Below are 23,079 nucleotides of genomic sequence, written 5' to 3' on the forward strand. Positions count from 1 at the left end.
TGTGTGCCTTCCCTCTCTCCCCAGTCTATCCACTGTCACCATAGAATTAAAGGAAAAGCCCCCAATTGTTTTTTTTTTGATGTCCAGACTAACTGGCATTTGCGATTTGGTCTATAAAAGAGTTTTATCAGGCTTCACTTAATATGCAGAGTCTCCCTCTAACTTGCACCAGCCTCCATACTTTACTGAGCTAAAGTCACTTTAATCTTTGTGAACCCTACCTTTTATTGGTCCTCCTACAGGAAGTTTCTCTAAGAGGCCCAGGGGCATACTGGGTTGACAAATGAAGTTGCTAATCTCCTCATTATTCTGTCTTCTCAGCTCTGCAAGAGGTCGACTTGTGCAATTCCAGTTTTTCAAAAAAAAAAAAGTAGGAGGGAAAGGTTTGAAAGAGTATTTATGGGTTTTGTCATACTCTGTTCTGTATTGTAATGTGTGTGTGCATGTAAGCATGTATACATATGCATACAGCATATGTGTGTATGCACCCAACTGAAACTAATGTAGCTTATCTACCACAATGCAGGCACATTTGCCCCCAGATCTCATTAGTTTAACTCCCAGCCTCTGCAGTCTGCCAAATCTAACAAACACACACAAGCATACACATACACACACAAACACTAACAATAACATTCAGGCCATAAGGATACAGAATGTAGTTGTGCTCCGAGATATACCATATCGGCGTGTGAATATAAGATGCAGTGTGAGGTGAAGCCCTCAGCTTGCCAGAGGTTTGTTTGAGCTTAGTATTATCTTAGTTCCTTCAGCATCCCTTCACTTATCTCCACAGAGCACATCGCACTTTCAAACCGTCACCCAGCCAGCCTTCACATGCACACTGACATGTTTTCTTTGGTTTTGCCAGTACTGCTCCGGGGAGACATTTTATTTCATACTGCATCACATTCAAATTTCAGTTCAGTTTACTTTACTTACATTTGTCATCTTAATTAAGTTTTTGGGAAATAGCCTGACTAACTGTAGTTTTTTGAACAGTAAAGGGTTAGTTCACCTAAATAATAAAATCAATAATAATAACAAAAAAATTGTTGACATTGTATGTAGATTTTTAGCCGTTTTTTATTCTTTAAAAACCAAAAGCCATTCGGCTACAAGCTGGCCCATCGTACGCCCTCCAAATGTATTAAGGCGGGTCCCTCTCACAACGAGCGGAAATTTAATCGCACTCTTGTTCGGATCCTGTGGAACAGGTTGGGAGGGCGAAAGTGGATCTGTTCACCTCTCGAGAGAATGCACAGTGTGCACTGTGGTTCTCTATGAAGGCGCGAGACTGGTCTCGCTTTTCCCCCTGTCCCCCTGACTCCTCGTCTCCTGGCTTGCATTCAGTAAGAGAGCCTGACAGCCATGCTAGTGCCAATAGAACACACGAGCGCACCATGGTTCCCGTCTCGGGGGACGTCATCATCATGACAGCTGCCATATGGCACAGGGACGCACTGTCGCAGGACTGTGCGATCTCCCACCCCGCAATAATAAGCCAACGGCTGTTGCCCTGGCCGCTGAACGGGAGCGCTTGGAGAGGTTAGGGTGTCTTGTTGCGCTTCATAGGCAACAGCTCCACCCTGTGGTTAAGTCGGGTATGTTGATCTGTAACAGCAGAGCCCACTGTGTGAGCCAATTTGCTGTATGTGAATACACGGATCTTGAGTCACAGAATGACTAGTGGCCTTATTTATTCAGCGTGTTACACCTGACAGCGGTCCGCTTTCCAGCGCTGGTGTGTGGAGAAATGCTCGGACACCATCTTGTGTCCTCTGCCTCTCGTGTTAACCTACCCTCACTCATTAGATAGGAAAGCTGAGCTATGAAAGGGGAGAGAGAGGGGGGAAGACATGCAGGAAAACGATCACAGGTCGGACTCGAACCCTAGATCTTCTGCGTCGAGGAATAAACCTCTGCATATGTGCGCCCGCTCTACCAACTGAGCTAACCGGCCAAATCTCAGTATGTTTTACACACGGCATACATCAGGCGGAGCAGCTGTCCGTTCACTATATACGTAACACTCACGCGGCTCTTTTGAAACAGCGGCTGTCTCACCGGCAGTGTGAGGTTATCACCCACGCTTTTGACCATACTGTACTTGTTACAGACTGCTTTTCGTGGGAATACTAATAGAAGGGTGCTTCACTGTACATGAATTGCAGTAATCAGCAGGCAAACCAGCAGCCTAATGTGCACGCATTGGGATGAGTTGGACCCATGTGTTGCTAAATGACTTGGCAGTCAACACAACATTGTTCGTCTGAAAATAGTTGCTAGATTTTTTGCATGTAGCCAGGGTGTAAGCACAGTTGCTAAATCTAGTGTCAAAGTCACCAGCCTGGCAATCTGATAAGAACTGTGTACAGCATATATTAAAAGTAAAAGCATTTACGAACTAAGTGTGGGCTAAATCATTGCTTTCTTACAGCAATGACATGAAATGCAACAAAAATTATATTTAGTCAGTGATGTCTGTGTATATAGCTCATCTACAAATATACAGATTTCAGGACATAATAGAAAGAAATTTGGAAGCTTCTGTTATAAATTGAAAAGTCCTTGAAACATGCCTTCAACTGCCCCATCCAATATAGTTCATGTAGTTGAATTTTTATTGCGTGGAGAATGGGCAGCCTTTTTAAGAGTAAAAAAAAACAATTCTGCAGTCCCGAGCAGCAGCAGGACAGTTTCCCAACCGTTGACTTTCCACTTTAGTAATTACTTAGGAAAATCAGAGGCAGGTTACATCACACAGGCGGGAGGGAGTGGAAAATGCTGTCTGTAATCTCTTTCCCATAAGTGCAAACGCTCACATGAATTAACACACACACACACACACACACACACACACACACACACACACACACACACACACACCTCCTGTTGCAAGAGTGTTCACCCAGGCTGGTAGACATTAACTCCCAGTGAGACGTAGTCAGACTGATAGTACAGGCACTATGTGAGAAAAACTGGTGAACCTTGCACAAATTGCAACAGAAAATCTGACAAATGTTAATTACTTATAAGTCTACCATAGTCTAACTATATATATATATATATATATATATATATATATATATATACCAAGCTGTAAAAAGTATTTTCTTAACCATACTCTGGCAACACTTTATTGCTTCCTAATATAATATTTTAAATCAACTATATTATTATAATTATATAATAATATATTATATATATATATATATATATATATATATATATATATATATATATATAAACAAAGCAACATAATTTGGCACTGAGTCACACTGCTGCTTGACGGCCTTGATGTTTCAGACATGTGGCTTCTTCTTGCTTATTTGGCTCAGGTTCGAAGCAGAGGTTGGTGTGGTAGATGAGGAGGACAAGCAGATCTGTATCATCACCAATGAGCATAGTGTTTGTTGTGGTGGCAAACTGCATGTCTGTGTTGTTTGCAAGGAACTCATTTTTATTCATTGGCAACAGGCATGTCCCTATCTATAGTTACAGTTGCTCCAGTTCTCCCACCTACTCGCCTGCGGTGTGTGATGTTTTCAGTAGATGCGCCCTGATAACTGTAGAACATGACAACTGCCTATCCATACTAACTTGTGACATACTCGCTGTAGATACAGCTTACCTTGTATGTGGATACATGTGTGGATGTGATGCGCTGAAGAAGTGCTCCACCATCCAGCACATACTGAACATGGCCTGTGACTTCTGGAAGGTCATGTGTGTAGAGCACCCAGGTGGAAATGCTAGCACCGGCTTCTGTGGCTATTGAAGCAGCAGGGCGGTGTCAAACAGTGCTGGTGGATGACTACACAGTTCATACTTGAACACTGATGCCAGGTCTTGTGAAGCTTTTGTAGCAATTCTAAGTCACTGGAAATTCGAGGATCCACCTGCAATGCTTCGCCATCAATCTTCACTGAGGATTTTGTATTCATGGTGATTGCCTGTTACCTTGCATGACAGCGTCTGGTTACTAACTACTGGCAGCTACAGGTGTGGCTTAGGTGTGTGACAGCCACGACTGTTAAGTTTAAAAAAACAATGGCGGACGTGATAGACTTATAGACATCCAATCACCTGCCTGGTATTTTATTTTTAACAGTTTCCAGTGATGGCTTTTGAGATGGTTCTGTGTTAAAGGACAATTCCGGCGCAAAATGAACCTAGGGGTTAATAACATATGTGTACCGAGTCAAACGTTCTCTGGGACATGTTTTCATACTAATCGAATCAGGGTTCGTACACCTTTTCCAAGGTCAAATTCAAGCACTTTTCAAGCACTTTCAAGGTCCATTTTAAAGCTTTTTCCAGAAACTTACACCATGTGAATTATATACCAATACCAAAAAATTCTAACAAAAGATTCCTCAGAACCGGAGCCGGCCTGGAAGCTGATCGGCGGTGCCAACATATATATCTATGGCAACCAAAACTTCACTGGTGAGACAAACTTGTGACGGTCAGGAAGATGTTTTGGCAGGGGGAAAAACTGATCCGAAAATGTAACGGAACGTTGTAGAAATGTAGTGTACAAAGTATAGATAATTGCTGCAAAATGTAACAAAGTAAAAGTCAAAAGTATACACTATTGATTCTACTTAAAGGGATACTTCACAGATTTAGCATTAAGCTTTGTATCAGCAGAAACACGGTAGTATTTTCGAATGGCCGTGCTTCCCTCCCTCATGTCCCCCTGAGACGAGAGATCTCTGTATTGTGGGTCTGGAAAAAAGCCTCCGATGACGCAAAAAACGTTGTTTTCCGTCATTGGAGGCATTTTTGCCCAGAGGCAATGGACTACAGCCATAGACTGTATATAGAATGGACCAACAGATCCCGTTGCTCTGGACGGAGACCAGTGAAGGCCATTAGAAGCACTTTTCTGGTGAGTGCTGAGCGTTACTGCGCAGCCTCCAACTGAGAGAGACAATGTAAATGTGACGTGAGCAACGTGTCTGAAAGTTGTAAATCTTCTGGTAGCTGTGCCAAGAGAAATCTCAATCATTCCCAGAGACGGAGAGCGTAGGTATATGTAAGGAGATAACATAGGCACAGGCTAATTATTGCTAACTAAAATGCTAGTTAACATTAGTAATTACACTTATAGCTATTGTAAGTCGAAACTGCCTGCGAGCTTCTCCTGTACTATACGGTAATTCCTCTACTATGCGACAGTAAGTCGCGTGGTTATGACACAATCGTTAGCCTATTTTTATAAAAACGTCTGCTACGGAGCCATAACGTGAGGTACAAGGTAATGGAGCCTTTTATATATTGTCGTGTTTCTTTAGAAATAAACAATGGACAAATAAAGTCTTTAAACGTTTCAGATGTAAAGTTATTCGCTGTCAAAGTGACGATAAAATGAATGGCAGTCAATGGGATGCTAACGTTGGGTGATCGTTTTGTAGCATCAAAATGGCGCCATAGGAGGTTCGAGCTCTGAAGCGAAGCTTACCCCCTTGACTACAGCCAGTAGTAGGAGCTACTTCCGGATGTTTCCAACCCGCCCATAGGGGGTTGGACTGTCGGCTTTCCCCGAGTATTCCCGAGGCAAAAAGAAGGTCAGCCATCTTGAAGCATCGCAAACAGGTTCCGTCTTTTCAACTGAAAACTTTTACAACAATTATGTGCATTCAAACTACCGCACATGTGTACCGCCAGGATACATTGGTACAGATCGGAGAATATGCAGGACACTTTATCACAGACGGAATACTCGAAACACTACGCGAGCTTCGCCTGCTACGGAGACCAGCACCTCAGCCTGCGGTGTCGCCCGATGCCGCTAGCTGGGGAAAGGGACCTCGACAGCGGTGTGCAGGAGTGGAAAGCAGCTAGGTGGAAAGCTAACGCTAGCCGGCCACCTGTTCCATCCTGCTTGCAAGTGTCCGCTCATTATAGACAGCAAACTGGACTCCATCCAACTTCCGAAACGAAACTCCCAACGCGAGTTCAGAGACTGCTGTGTTTTTGATGTTGTGGAAACATGGCTGAACAACAGTGTACCGGACTATCAGACAGACGTAATCTACCGGGAAATTTCGTAGACCACCGGCCCTCGGGGGGCGGGGGAAAGATGAATGTTCGGAAATCAGAGGTTGCTGCGGCCCGCCGAACAGGTTAGTTTGACCAGCAGGCAGCAGCGGTGGCTGGAGCGAGCAGCTGCGGCGGCCGGAGCGAGCAGCAGCGGCGGCTGGAGCGAGCAGCTGCAGTGGCCGTAGCGGGCATCCTCAGCAGTGAAACGCAAACGGGGGCTGGAGTATAACCTAGCTAGGTGGAAAGCTAACGCTAGCCGGCCACCTGTTCCATCAATCCTGCTTGCAAGTGTCCGCTCATTAGACAACTGTCTGTCTGTAAACGGTAGGCGTGGCTTGGGAGTGGAGTCTAATGCCGCGTTCTATTTACCTCGGAACTCGGAAGCCGGAACTGGGAATGACATCATACCCGAGTTGAATGCGTTCTATTAAAAGTCGGATTTTCATTGTTTTCATTAGCTCTAGCCCGGTTAGCTATTGTTAGCAATACCAGTTGATAACAACGCATTACGCCGTTTTTTTGTGCATGCAAACAGCGTAACAACATGTCCACAGATAGAAGTTGGACATGCCTGTGTGAACGACTGATTTAGTGAATTTAGTTACTGCTGCTTTCACAGCTGTTGTTACAGGGGGCAGCCATGTTGGATTTTGAACTCGGGCTACTGCGAGGTTGAGTTCCGAGCTCGTAAATCCGAGGTCAGGGGGTGTGTTTCCGACTTTGACCTCGTTAAAACCGAGTTACGAGGTAAATAGAATGCGGCATAAAGCAGCAAAGCAAGTGCCTTCTGGGATTTGGTGTCTTTCATCCATATGAGCCAAAAACACATTTTTTGGCTTATCTCGGCCTAGAAGGCACCAATTTCTATAATTTTTTCACATTTCTACTACATAAGTGACCCAATTTAAAGATATATCCGTCTTTCCAACGGTGAAATATCCCTTTAAATAAAGTACATTCCACCACTGGCTATAACCATCAAAAACTCTACCATCATCGCAAATGGTAAAGGCTGCATATGACTGTGCAATGGCACCGTAACTGTCACCCTTTTTCCATGCCAAGCGGTGAACCAGGGAGCATAATGCTCAGTTGGTGGGATGGAATCCAGGACAGTTCTGTTAGATTTCTTGCTTAAGAACTCAGTGACTGCCTGCTCTAGTTGGGTCTTGTTGGCTTTACAGAAGATTTCCTTGCCTTCGAACAGGGCTGCAGGAAATGAGCAGAGCTCATAGCTCATCACATCTTCCAGTGAAAACTGTTAGATTTCTTGCTTGAGAACTCAGTGACTGCTGGCGCTAGTTGAGGCTTGTTGGCTTTACAGAAGATTTCCTTGCCTTCGAACAGGGCTGCATATCTGCATATAGCTCATAGCTCATTACATCTTCCAGTGAAAACTGTCCAGTTTTCGACATGATCAGGAACCGTTGGAACAGCAAAGCAGGATCAATGGTTCGATCTTGGGCAACTTTGATGGGGGAGTCATCTGCAAGGGTTTTTGCCCGGTCTTTCCGTTTGAAGGATATTCCAAAAATGGGTTTTCCAATCATCTTTTCAATGTCTCAAACTCATGCACATTCACCTCCTCTTTGGCAACAACACCAGTTACAATGTTTCTCAGAGATGAGTCTGGAGAGAATGGTGTGCAAATGCTAAGCTTTTCCTTGATCTTTTCTAGATCAGAGTGATCTCTTTTCATCCACGCTTCTGAGGATTTTCGGTGCTGCTCGCTGGTCATGTAGGTGAGGTCATTGAATTCCTGCATGGCGTTGTTGTATTCAGATGTGATGGGTGTAAACATGGTCCACAATGCTCACATTTCTTCAGTCATTCCACTTCCATGGGTCAAGCCTCCACTGCTTTTCAAGGATCACATCAATGTCTGCTCGATGACAAGGTCAGAGCTACCCAGCCTGCCCAGTCTGCCCAGTACTGGTTAAATAACTTTTACATTGAATGTCAAGTCTGTGTTTTAGCATAAAAAGGGTATGTGTCCAAAAACACATACTGAGTAGGAGTTACATGACATAGGCTAAACCGTTTACATTTCTGGTTTACCCCAAACAAAGATAAAACCTTACAGTAATCTCACAAAATCATGTATTCCATAAGTATGTAATCATGCCAGTGCAAATTAGACAAGTCCAATGGCTTCATAGACCCAGACAACATGGGGTTACACACCAAGATTACTTGGCTAGGTCAAATGTTGAAGGACTTAGGATTTATTAAGGGCGTCCTGCCCATCTTGGACGCCATCTTGAAAATTACACCTTTCTAGTGGTCAAACTTTGGTAAACTTTTAGTATGTAATTAAGGACACCAACCGCTGAGAAACCTTTTGTTAGATTTTTTTTAGGGTTATGTGTTTTTTTTTCATATATGCAACCGCATATTTTCACACTTTTTTCCAAATCTAGGGCATGCCGTACAAACTTGTAATGGTTCAGTCATATTGACATGTTTGCTGCCTATGAATAATACTTTTCATTATATTAATATCCAAATATTGCTTCCCAGATAATGTGATTTTCAGGCTGTAAAACTTAAGTAATTTCAAGGGCTGAAAATATGAAGACATAGGATTTGAACAGAAATATTTTACAGGCCTTGGTTTTGGGACACATTCTTGATATAGACAAGGTTTGAACAAAATCGGAGACAGTGCAACAACAACCCTCTAATTCCATTTTAACCCAGAAGACTCTGACAGTGCACAGGCACCTGCCTGATAAATAGCCTATATTATGTAATTGAAAAAAATGTATTTCATTGCCAAGACATATACATTTATCTACTGGAATAGAGCAGTGTAAATATTGCATAAGGCCATCCTCAACCTTACAGTAGGCTACTTGTATCGTATGACACTCCATCTGACACGATTTCTGTTCAGCAATCAACGATTGTTGTTATGCACTGGGCTAACGTTTGCAGGTTTTAATTTACGGGTAGTTAACGTTACAGTTACTGTGATGTCACTTTGGCTATGTTCACTGCATATTCCACAAATGAACATGCCATAAGGGAAATGCAATACTAATGTAAGGTATTTTATTGTGTAACCTCTCAGTTGGGGCTTAAGAGGAAGTTACAGTAAACAGAGCTTTTTTTGTGATGGGAAAAACGGAAGTGGATAAAGTGTTGTATTTTCTGACGTTTGACTGTTTCGGGGTTGAATAAAGTGAGACGTGCAGTGCCGTATTGGTTCCAGCATTGGAAGCCCGTGTCTTTATTTTACAGCCACGGGGACAGCTCCAGTCGGGGACTGTCCCCGGAAACCGGGGACGTCTGGTCACCCTAAAATAGGCGCTAACGTGTACAGTAGGCTACTTCAGTTGGCTAATATGAAAAGTGAATGTCTTTCCCTTCATGTGACTCGAGAGCGCAGACTCGCCCATTGTGAAAAGCTACACGTCTTTTTTGCAGACTTTACAAGAGGCAACTTGTGGGGTTTGTCCCCGTTTAATCCATAATTTATATTTTTCATCTTCCAACAAACGTTCATTGAAACGACAACCTGCTGGCGATGTTACGAATCCCACTATGGCTACGGTGGTTAGCTGCTAACGCTAGCTTTTGGGGCAGAGGGTAAATCGCTATTTTATACCACTAACAAGGCTCAAAATAGCACCACACTTCAACAGTAGCATAATGAGGGTCCCTACATGTAAACCAAAACATTGAGAACTTTGTAAGTGTGCAGACAGTTTATTAAAAAGACTGTAATATAAATTATAAAGACAGTAGTGTTCATGTTTACATGCGGGCACCATCTTGGAAAAAAGTCATGAGCAGTCGAATCACGAACGCTGTGTTTGTGCTATGTTACTGGTTACTGGTTACTAGTTGCACGGCATTCACATTCACATTCACAGAAGGGTGCACATGCACCCCAGTCCAGATACTGAGCAGAGATCCAAGCAGAAGGGGCGTCTTTTTTGTAGATAGTGAGTGTGTGAGTGTGTCCTTCATGTCACATCAGGTCTTGCATCCGTCATGTCCTTGTTCTGCTTGCCAGTGTTGAACCGATAGACTGTAAAAATAATGGATGTAGATGATGACATCACCCATTGGTTTGAGGACTACCATTTTGAAGCCAGAAGTTTTCATTGTCCGCTCTTACATGGCATTGTTGACTTCAGTGCAAGCTGGCATGGAGAGCAGCCATGTCAAACTTTGCAGCTTCTTGTGAGGCCACTATTTGTTTTTTATACGCTCATCAGCACCTGCTCGATGAAGAGATGTACAGACAGGCCAGCCCAAAGATAGTGCAAGAAAACAAACCCATTCTGTCCGAGCCTGGCCCGCGTCCGACAGAGCAGTAACCGAACCCGACCCGAGCCCAGACATTAAGCTATTTATGTCCGAGCCCGATACAGTTAAAATCTCATTTTTTTATCATACTAATGACACATGTACGTTTGTTTGTGTGGAAAGCCCATTTTTATTAAGCAGCTGTAGGAAGGCATTTAGAAATGTCAATGCGCACACGGGGCAACAAGCGCACGTTAATAAGCTGTTTAATTTAAAATGTTAACCTTTCCTGATTGCTTCGTTTCCGAGCGTGGTCAGAAAACCAGGGGAGACTCATTACCTCCAGGGCCGACGTTATAAAATGAATGACGTCAGGGTTAAAATTAGGGCTGTCAGCATTAACACGTTAATCGCGATGCGATTAAGGGCCGACACAATGCAATTCATTTATTTTAATCGCATGCCGGCATTTATTAATTTATTTTACACTTCACTCGGCTTTGCATCGTGCCTAACAGGCTACTATTTTGACCCTTTTGCAGCACCGTTACTTATCATCAAGCTGCCACTGCAGGCTGCAGGCATGATGGAGAAAGACAGCACCAATGAAATCCTGAATGGCGCTTTTTATTTTTCAAAACTCCCGGACGGCTCGTAGACAAGTCGAAAGCCATATGCACATTGTGTAAAGCCGAATTAAAATATCACGAAGCACGTCAAGCTTGAGCTACCACCTACGGAGCTAAGCATATAGTTCAGTTAACGTGATGCTAGACCACCGGCCCTCGGGGGGCGGGGGAGAGATGAATGTTCGGAAATAAGAGGTAATCCTGCTTGCAAGTGTATGCTCATTAAACAAAAACTGGACTACATCCAACTTCAACGAAACTCCCAACGCGAGTTCAGAGACTGCTGTGTTTTTGTTGTTGTGGAAACAACCGTGTACCGGACTATCCAGCCTGTTTCTCTGTCGCTGGGTAAGAGTGGAGATGGGCTGTGTTAACACGGACTTGTGCAGAAATGAGCTGCTCATTAACTGGTGATCACTGGACGTCAGTGAGTAACTAAACACTATATTGACGGATAGGGATTTTTAGTTTTTTAGTTAGGTACTTGGAGGAAATGTGCAAAGCCACAGTCACAACAGTTTCCAGTCATTCCTCTTTCCCTGTTCCTCATTCCATCATTTAGTCCATTCACGAACTCTGGAAGCCTTTGCGTAAAGGAAATTTGTTATTCCTGTTAAGTGCCTGGGGCTGAATGTTTTAAGCTGACTTTAGCAGGAAACCAAAATATCCAGTTTATGAGGAAGTATTGCAACTGACAGTTTACTGAGAAGGGGGGGTTTCCCTCTGCAATGTTACCTACTGGGAATTCTCAACATGCTAACACCAGATTGCAATTTTTCCTGTTCACATTTTCTGAATTAATTATTCATTATTTATAAGTTAAATTTTAACTCCGTTAAATCCTATGGAGCTCAAGATTTCAAATATATCTCCTCTTACAATTTTTTATTTCATTTTTCTTTATTTTGACAGGACAACAGATGTTACAGAACATTGTCATTCCATTTCACAACTATGTTCCTTGTCCCCAATTTTTTTTTTATACAACACAAATCAGCAGTATCCCTTAGACCGGGGAGGGATTAATAATAGAAATCCGACTACTACACAAATACTTTCTCTCTTCGATTAAATTAACTCAGGCTGCACCTCTCAGCCATTCAATACAATTTCTAAATGAGACACAGCTGTGGACAACACAGAACGGATAATAGGAATACAAACTAATGAATAATAATAATAAACAAAAAAAATAAAAATAAACATGCCTTGATAGAACCAGTTACCAAGCCTACCAATCTATTATACCAGGTGTCAATAAAAACAATTAGACAGACATTTCTTCTATTACATCCAAAAAGGAAAAATATCTTCTCTCCATTACTCTGTATGTGACACGTTCAAATGCAGCCATTTTTGTCATCAACTCAGTCCATTCTTTAAAACAACATGGGATAGTCAATTTTTTGTTTCAGTTCATTCAAAACTATGTTGTCCGGTAGAAGACCCAGAACACATAAAGCTGGAGATTTAGTCAACTGCAGTTGAAATACCGTAGTCAGGAGAGTAACAACACCTTTCCAAAGTTGCTCATTTTTTTCACAGAAATACAACATATGTACAAGAGTACCAACTTCTTTCTCACATTTTCAGCTGGTGTCGCTGTCACTGTGCTTAAGTCTGGCTAATTTACTTGGGATCCAGTAACTTCTGTTTAACAGTTTATACTGAGTAAATTGAGTTTGAGCTTCACATGAACAGAGGCCTGTACTACGAAGCAAGAATTGGCGTTAACGGGGTAACTTCAGGTTCAACCCAGGGTTTCGTGTATCACAATGGTGGATCACTTGTTACCGGGTTCAATCGCCGTGGTAACTTATGCTGAACACCTAACCTGCTCGGGAGCAGGTTATGTTGGAGATTAGAGATCATCTGGTGTAAAAGCACCGCCTACTGACCAATTAATACTCGATTGATAACGGCGTCACCGTTCTTAGAAGATCTGGTGGAGCTCGGTGGGCGGAGAGAGAGAGGTGTGCTCATACAAGTTAAAACATTTAGAGACCGACAACCCCGTTAACATTCCCTGATGGGTATTTTTATGAAAGATATAGATTTTCAGTGGAGGGAATTACGTATAGGATATTTGTCGGCTTGTTGAGCTGTGTGTTGCCAATGCGCACATCGGATGGAATTATGTTTTTATATTTTTTATTTGCTCTTCACGATCACTTCCCACTGCCAGGGTTGCAACTGGAATAATAGGCTAAAGCAACGACAGTTCATGGAAAGCATAAGTGTAATTATGGTCAGATCTTGTGCCTGACTGATGGGGAAGTGATATTAATAAGCGTTGTGATTTAGGCATCTACAGCGTCAGCTATTTTTTTGCCAGCTTTCCTTCCTGTTTTAGGAAGCAGTGACTGTATTGCGTTTTGCCTGTAAAACCGTGTCTGTGTTCTTCATATTTATGTAGAATTATAGTTTGCTCTTCTTATGTAAAATATGGCGGCTCTGGTAGATGTTTGCGATTGGTTGTGCTGCTGAAACATCTTTTATGTGAACGTGCACGTTGCTGGATTGGGAAACCCTGGGTTGATTGAACTAGTTGTTAACCACCGTCGTGACACAGTTTATGCAGGACAGCGGTTGTTAGGTCAGGTGAAGCCGGGTAACTGAAATAAATCCAGGGCATGTTGATCTTGATTCGTAGTATAGGCCTCAGATATGCCAAGAGGCAACCAGCTTTTCCCATCTGTCATCTGTAATAACACATTCTCAAACCTTCCAATCTGGGTACATGTACATCTCGGATAAGGCTTCACCTTTTTTCTGCCAAGCTACATGAAACAAATCCTGGATCTTAGATCAAGATTGTTTTTCCTATTGGTTAGAACACAATGCCTGATAATCAAAAAATTCAAAAAATCCTGTTGATTAAAACCATATTCACTTACTTGTGGTCATCAAATGATTGAATTTTATTTTTCTAACCAAGTCACTAAGATGAATTCCGGATTTGGCCCATTTCTCCGACAAAACTGTTTTTTTTTGCATATGAATAGTTTTTTTATTAAACCAGACAGAGGCTTTAAGGGTAAGATATGGACTAGCCTTAAAAAGCTGGGTCTTTGTCCAGGTTTCTTTGGCAAAACACAATACTGGATTCTTAAAAGCCACTGGTCTTCCCCTTCGAGTCAGGAAAGCTTCCAAAGAGGTCGGGGCTACTAATTCTTGTCCAATTCCTACCCAGGCTGGCATCCGGTCGAGGGAATTATTCATCTTTCTTAGATAACTGAGAAAGTGAGATTGCCTAGTCATACCAGTCTATTTTAAAAAGTACAAGCCCTCCAATCTCTTTAGCCGCATATAATTTAGTGCGATTAATTGATTTTTGTCTGCCCACACATAGCTCTCTACAACAGTGTTATACAATTTGTCTTTTTAAAGATTATTTTGTGAGGGCTGCAGGTTGGATTTGAACCCTGTGCTTCTGCAAAGGACTCAGCCTACATGGAGTGCACGCTCTACTGGATGTGCTAGAGACCACCCCGACAGTGTTATACAGTTTTAAAAGGTTGGGTGGAAAAGTTAAAGGTAACATATATAAAATATAATTAATCTTGAGAGTAATGATCATCTTGACCAAATAAATCCTACCTAATAAAGATATATTCATTTTTGCCCAGTTTTGTCGGATAGGTTGGATAGCTTGGCGGAGCCCTCTACTGGACTCTATGGGTAACACTCTCCTCCAATCCCGAGCATGCATTTGCCCACTTAACTTTGCACAAATGTAGCCTGCCAATCAGGAAATCTACCTGAATACGTGCATACACCACAGTACATAAGGCAGCACACACCTCTGTCTGACATCCTGCACTCTCTTCAGTTAGCGGCATAGGAGCAACAGGGCCCCTAGGTAGAGGGTTCTGCATGTGCTTATAGAACTGCCCTCTACTGGACTCTATGGGTTAAGTCACATTAATGAACACCCTGTATCCTGGCCGACTAAAGGCTTGTCGCTGCAGCCACGGTGGAGAAGTAAGGGGCCTGTAATGCCGATTTGTCTCGTGGTGGCAAGGAGCCTAAACAATACACAACATCGCCGCTGTTAAAACATTTGCGTATGAAACATCCGAAAGAATACAAGTTGTGCATGAAGTAATCTACAGACAGCAGCCAAAATGCAGCAACTTCAGGTACGGCAAAGGAAGGACAGTCAGAGCTAAAAACTTGGGTTAACCAGACAGTGCCTCTCTCGGGCTGTCAGCCGTTATCTCGGCAAATGAGTCTCCCTACAGTGGGAGCGGAGGGATTGAACGGCTGGCTGCTGCTCGTTAGCTAACGTTAGCTTTCTAATTTCACCCACCCAACATGCCTTCATCATACACTGGTTAGTGAAAATTTGCCAAACAAAATTGTCACTCATCTGGCAATAGCGAAGTGCTTTCCTACGATGTGAAAAGAGCGTGTGAATTCAACATTAAGTTGTTACATTTAACTATTTTAGAGGCTGTGGACGTTGTTTACTTCATTAATGTGTTTACTGTGTTAATGGACTGAAGATGGGAGTAGGATTTGGTATTCGGTTTCGGAGTCCAGTAGAGGGCGGAGCCTGTTTGAGATTTCCAACAAAAATATGAGTGCAGAAGATGTTATGGACAAGAATTTATACTATGTACATTTTAAAGTTTTTTGGCTGACATTCAGCCATACCCCTCAGTGTCCATACTGACCCACAAGGCATCCTTTAGCATCTGTATGATACAAAGCTACAGTTTTTATGTGCTTATGTGCAGAATGCTGCTTTGTGCTGTTGTTCGCCGGTGTGTCTGTTTTACCAACATACAGAATAAAGCTCTGCATTCACTCATGCGGCAATGCGGCAACTTCCCGCGGATGTGTGTCTGTTTATTTGTGCTTTAGAATGTAACCGCCGTTAAACAATCAGAAAATAACGCTTTAATCCTCTGATTAACAGCTTTGTCCTCACTAACGGCGCTCCCTCTCTTCATTCACTTTCTACCTTGCGCGCCCCCCGCTGCACTCTGTCTCTGTTTCTCTCGAGCTTGTTGAGCCAGGGAGGAGGGGCCAACTTTGAATGCTGTGTCATTACAAACAGTAAGCGCTACCTCCAACATGTTTTACCATTAGGTAAAGTTTCTATGTTTGCAGAAGAAAAGTGTTTTTCTTTTTGCTGCCCTTAGGAGGCATTTCCTTTCTTTTTCTTTTTTTTACCTGTCGTAAGTGGCTTGTTGGTTTGTGGTTTGCACAGGCCCCTATCTGCTGCTCTTAATATGGGTTTATTAAAGTGTTTTGCTATGCTAATTCAAAATTGCCTGAAACGCACATTCAATTTAAGATGAAACGCAAATAATCAACATGATCAGGTGGGTAAGAACAAGAGTGCATATCATTTATTTTCACTTTGGAATAAAATAATAGGATATGACGGATGTATTGCTCCTTGGTTCCTATTTGTCTGTGGCATTAGCAAGGGAGCAGTTTAAAGTCCAGCCACACTTGTTAATATGGCAAAGTTGGCCTGGATTTTCTTTTTTAATTCCCCTTTAATCGCAGATCAAATGATTTGCAGCATTCTTTTGAGTATTTAGCAGCAAAACGACCCAGCACTTTTACTGGGCCTCATTTTTGCCTCAAATCTGCTATTCTGAAGTGCTTCAACACTTGTGTATGACATTAATGCCTAATCATTTGTGAAAATGCTACCCCAGAGGTGACAAAGTACTCCCATATTATCTTTACGGCTTCTGACTAAGGAGTTCATGTTACAAGCACTCTCAGGTTTTCCAGTCAGCTGTCATTCAGCAGCAGGAACAAAGTTCACATGTCCCTAAACCTTAAGCCAGTACCCAGTGGTGGAGGAAGTACTGAATCTCAGTGAAGTAAAAGTACAAATAACCAGAGACATATTTACTTTAGTAGAAGTAGACGTACCACAATGACAACCCTACTTAAGTAAAAGTAAAAAGTACCTGATTTTAAATGTACTTTAAGTATTAAAGGTAAAAGTACTTGCATGATGATTTATTCTCTTAATCTTATTTGCATATTACCATTGTAAATGGTAATATGCAAATATAATATATATATATTATATTATATATATAATAACATACAAGGACCCAACAATTCTAGTAAATCCCCCAAGAGTAAGCATTTAGTGCGACAGTGGCGAGGAAAAACTCTCTTTTAGGAAGAAACCTCAGACAGACCCAGGCTCTTGGTAGGTGGTGTCTGACGGTGCCGGTTGGAGGTGTGATGAATAGTGGCAATAACAGTCACAATAAAGATAATGGGACAGTGACTAGAAATAGTAGTTGTAGTAGTTCATGGCATAGCAGGGCACAGCAGAGCATAGCAGGACGTAGAAGGACGTAGCAGGACACTGCAGGGCACTGCAGAGCGTAGCAGGGTGTAACAGGGCAGGGCGCACAGCAGGACCACGGCGACAGCTGCCACCATGATTTTTGTGCCACCCTAATCCAAGGAAACATGCTGGGCGAAAAAAAAAAACATGAGGACTCCGGGGAATAAGCTCCCCAGAGCTAGGTTAGTAACAAGCATTTCTGGGACATGGATGCACACAAATGGAAAGAGAGAGGAGAGAGAAGCTCAGTGTGTCAAAGGAAGTCCCCCGGCAGTCTAAAACTATAACAGCATAACTAAGAGAGACAGGTTAAGGAGAGGAGCCTGGTCGGGCTAGAACTCTCCCCAACCGGATCGGGCTGTACTGGCCTGTCTCCCTCTACTTTTTTATTATTGATTATATGGTAGATGAATCTGACGACTATAACGAGAAGCAGGTGGGCCGGGCTAGGCGGACGCTGCAACTCCTCACTCCCTAACTATAAGCGTTATCGAAGAGGAGAGAGGAGACCCAGACTGGGAGCTGGTTCCACAAGAGAGGAGCCTGATAGCTGAAGGCTCTGGCTCCCATTCTACTTTTAGAGACTCTGGGAACCACAAGTAACTCTACATTCTGGGAGCGCAGTGCTCTAGTGAATGGATGTATGTTAAGACGGTTTTATTTCCTTTAACCATCGGAGGGTAAGGACATTCTAAAACGCTTAATGTGAAAAAGCTTAACGTGGAACCGAAACCAAAATCCAATGATTATAGAAGTGATCTCACATTAACGTTTTCTTCTTCATTGGCGCCTATGGCGAGGAAAAAGCTTAACGTGGTTTAATGTACCTAAACAACGATCAGTGATCACCAAATTTTATGAGGAACAATATGAGAGAGAAATTTGGTGATGATTGATCGTTGTTTAGGTACATTAAACCACGTTAAGCTTTTTCCTTACAATAGCCTCAATGAAGCAGAAACGCTTAATGTCAGATAATGTCCATAATAATTGGACTTTGACAGTTTTCAGTGGTTATGAGGAGCAATATGAGAGAGAAATTTGGTAATCATTGATCATTATTTATGTACATTAAACCACCAATAAAGTGTTTGAAACAGCGGAAATGGGGAGGCGATGTGAAGAGGTTCAGCCAAATAAATAAGATATGAACGCGTCTTACGCAGCCTGGCGGAGAAGTAAACAACGCTGTGGAGAGAAATAGATGGCAACTATGATTTACCAACGGGAATAATAAAAAACAAACATTTCACTTTTACCGGAGGCTGTATTACTGAGGGCTCTGGAGCACCGGAGCCAGCTTGGAAGCCGATGAAGGATCGGCGGTGCCCCATATATGTCTATGGCAACCAAACTTGTGACAGTCAGGAAGACGTTTTGCCAGGGGGAAAAACTGATCAGAAAATGTAACGAAAATGTAACGGAACGTTGTAGAAATGTAGTGGAGCAAAACGTATAGATAATTGCTGCAAAATGTAACAAAGTAAAAGTCAAAAGTATGCACTATTGATTCTACTTAAGTAAAGTACCGATACGTGAAAAATTTACTTAAGTACAGTAACAAAGTATTTGTACTTCGTTACATTCCACTACTGCCAATAGTTTATCTGGCAGAATTTCAATAAATGAACGTCGCCCAATCGCCTGTCTTCCCTCACCATCCTATCTGCCTTTGCCATCCTACCCTTGCTCCCAATTCCCCCATCATCCTATTCCTGCCCTCATCACCCTTCCCCAGCCCTTGTGTCTTCGCTCCTGTTTTTGGCATCCGCCTCCCCACACCTCCCCCCTTCCTTTTGTTAAAATAAACCAGATTTTTTGATTGAACTTTGCATTTGGGTCCGTTCTGTGTCTCCCTCGTAACACTATATCCGTTTTATTCCATATTTATTTCCATAACAGCTGCTGTTTTTACTCTGAGAAACCTCTCGTTCATTCATTTAATACATTTTGATGGAGTCCCCCTACTCGACTATAAGCCTAAACATGTAATTCATCTGGCTTTGAATAACGAGTTTAATAATGCATTATTGGGTAGATTATTATAATATACCATATGATACCATATATTACATTAAAATACCATGTTGATTTTCAATTATGTTATATTTGTGTATTATACGTCATATTATGTTATATCTTACACAGTTATACTATATGCTGTTATATTGTTGTACTATACTATGTACTATATATTATGTTATTATACTATATTACTGTCACGTCTTGTCCAGTGTCAAGTTTCTGTGTTTAGTTGGTTTCATGTTTTCTGTTGGTTTTCCATTTCCTGTTTTACTTTATCTCTCTTGTGTTGTCTTGTTTTACTTCCTGTTGTATATTTCCCCACCTGTGTGATTACCTGTCCCCACCCTAATGTGTTGCACCTGTGTCTGATTGTCTCCCCTGTCTTGTGTATTTAAGTTCTGTCTTCCCCTTGCCCCAGTGCTAGATTGTCTGTTTCTTTAGTGTGTAGCCTAGGGTGACCAGACGTCCCAGGTTTCCGTCACCCGGCGAACGCAATTTCGCGGACTTTTTATGTTTTAAAAAAAGGATCTTACTCTTTAACAGAAAGGTCGACCTCCTTAGAAATACTTTCCATAATGTTGTCACACACTAATCTGAGCCTGTCAGCGGCAAAACGAGCACTTTTATGAACGTAAATACAAGCTGGACAATTGTCCTATTAACTTACATTGTAGCTTGTTTAATACTGGACCAATGTCAAAGGAAAATATTTCCTCAATAGTTTTAATTGTGTCCGATACTCAATGAGCTGATGCAGAAACAAGCCCAGCGTGAAGCAATGAAGCAAAAGCTGTCAGATAAACATTACAGTAAACATTACAACATTTCTTTCTGAGGTGTAATGGAGTACAAGTATGAAGAAGCAACAGGGATGATTCTAGGATCAGACCTTTAGGGGGGCTCAGCCCCTAATGAGAATGTGACATGGATATGGCGCATGCAAAAGTGTTAACCCCCTTGCTGTGACAAATTGCAAGAAAATTAACATCGAACTTACATGAAATGTTATCATATTTGCATTCTGCATAAATCTCTGCACACCCATTACTCTGTGAAATATCTCACAAACTCTTCACTCAACACATGCATCAGTACAACAAGCGGTCCCTGAACAAAATTTCTACATGGTCTAGAACTTTATAATGTATTCTCATGTAAACTAGTTATGTCAGCACAGCTATTTCTTGTAAATTGCTTAGCCAGTGTATCCCACCATAATGGTTATTATATTGCCAGATTCCAGACAATCCCACTTACTTATATATATCCCACTTACAAATATGAATATATATTTCTACTGGTATGCTTCCTAGTGACATTAATGGAAAAATATGAAGAAAAAAACAATTCCACCTGTGTGTGCATGGTTAAAATTCTGAAGTGCAAAATAGCTCAGGCTACAGCACAAATATTCCCATCCATGAATAATCAAGTCTAACCTCTGAATTTCTTTTCAAAGTGCACCAGATTGATGCATTTAAACGTTAAAATACACAACATTTTTTGTTCTTACAGGGGAGCATGCCCATGGACCCCCCCTAGGGGAGCTTGTGCCCCAGTGCAGCTCTAGGTCTAGTGACGCCCCTGGGGCAGTGTCCCCGTTTTAAGTTTACAAAGATAAAAAATTATCTGTTTTGGAGGTATTTACGCTTCTGAGCTGAAAATGTCCCCGGATTTTGTCTCAGAAATCTGGTCACCTTAGTGTAGCCTTCAAGCATTTTTTCCCTGTGTTCCCGTGTTTCTATGTTTCTGTGTTCCTGGTTTCTGGTTCCTTTGGATTTTTTACCGTTGCCTGTTTTTGGACTTCCCTTTGCCTGTTGGTTTCGATACTGTTACCCATGAGTTTGTTTTTTGACCATTGCCTGTTTTTGGACTTCCCCTTGCCTGTCGATTTGGAAACTGTTGCCCGTGAGTTTGGTTTGTGCTCCAAATAAAACTTTTTGGAATTCTACTTACCAGAGTCGTGCATTGTGGGTCCACTGCCTTTGAGAGCGTGACAATTACGATACTTATATGTCACATTGACTCTTACTGTAATACAGGGTGGCAGTACAGACCAAGTACTGAGTGTGGACTGGTAGCTGGATCGGTGCCAGTATACCTCCTGGGCACTGCTGAGGTGCTTTTGAACATGGCACCGAACTCCCCGATTGCTCGGGGCGCCTGTCCATTGGCAGCATTGACGTCTCTAAATTAATGCACGTGTATAGGTCCTGTTTGTATATTTTGGGCCTGTGTGTAATGTGTAAAAAAATAACAGAGGGAAAAAAATGTAATTTCCCCCTTGGGGCTCAAAGTGTCTCCTTCAATACAGACAAACACTGAATACCATTACCTGATCATATTATATATTGACAGGTGTACACTGTTTACATAGGCCGTTTACTATGCTGCTTAATCTCACCACTATCTCTTTATCAGCACCACTCACTTTACTCAAAGTTTCTATTTTTATTATATTCTATTATTGTAGTTTATATATCATTTTTATTTATTTGTTACTTTCCACACTTATGTGTATTTATTTCTGTTTCTGTTGTACTACTGCAACAACAGAATTAACCCATTGGGGATCAATCGTATGCACCATATAAGCTGGTTAACAAAAGATCTTTCCAAACAAGTTGTTTATCAGTGCATTACAAAATGACCCAAAGTGTTTTGTCGATGTTGTGCAGCCACCCTCCAGCAGTGTGGCTGCACGGCTGGCATTGTTGGTTGGTAGGTCTACCACTTTGGTCCGCCAGCAGGTTGACACTTTTGATTCAGAGTGAAAGGTCTTAACAACTATGGAATGGGTTACCATGAAGCTTGGTACAGATATTCATGTTCTTCAGAGGATGAATTGTAATATTGTTGGTAACCCCCTTAATTATCATAAGGTCAAAATATTGCACAATATCCTGACATCAACAAGATGGATTGGCACAAAACTTAATGTTTCCCAGATGATGTATCCTCATGACGATGGTGATTCCAACTCTAGCGCCACCAGCAACTAGTAGATGGATTGTCATGAAATTTGGTTCAGACAGTCATGCTCCCCCAAGATAAATTGTACATTTGGTGATCTTCTGACAATATCTGTAGTGCCATCATCGGGTCAACCTTTCTATTTATCCAATACTTTGGTTTATGACCAAATACCTGCAAAACTTTGACATCCCAATCAGTTTACACTTAATTCGCTGTACCGGAGTACAGCCTCACAGGGCTGCTAGCATGGCTGAACACTCCAGAAAAGATTGTGTTCATGGTTGAGATTATAAAAAGGTTGTTCTCATCGTTAAACAAAGTCAATACTGACAGTCTTGCCTAATCTGCAGCAACAGTGAGATAACTGTCAGTCAAACTATATATGGTTTATGAAATTTCTTTAAAGATGACAAAGTTAACTATCCATCCATCTTCGTCCGCTTATCCGGTCTCGGGTCGCGGGGGCAGCAGCTGCAGCAGGGGCAAAGTTAACTAATGATATCCTAACTTGTGTTCGAAAGAAATACTGATTTATAAAAGAATATATGGTACTTTTCGAACTAGATCTCAAAACAGTTGCTAATTTCTTCTCAGTGAGCATACAGTGGCAACTAGCAGTACTACAGCCTAAACCACTTTTGCAGTTCCTTTAGTTTTTATCCATGCTGGTAATAAGAACGTGAGATGTATATGAGAAATGGGATGTAGTCCCAACCAGTTAGGTTTTTAAATGCAAATATCAATAAATAATTCTTAGAAAAATATTTTAACCCTAACTCTGTTGGTCTACATGGAGGCCATGTCAAT

This window comes from Sander lucioperca, chromosome 10 (assembly GCF_008315115.2).
Source record: "Sander lucioperca isolate FBNREF2018 chromosome 10, SLUC_FBN_1.2, whole genome shotgun sequence".
Taxonomy (NCBI): Eukaryota; Metazoa; Chordata; class Actinopteri; order Perciformes; family Percidae; genus Sander; species Sander lucioperca.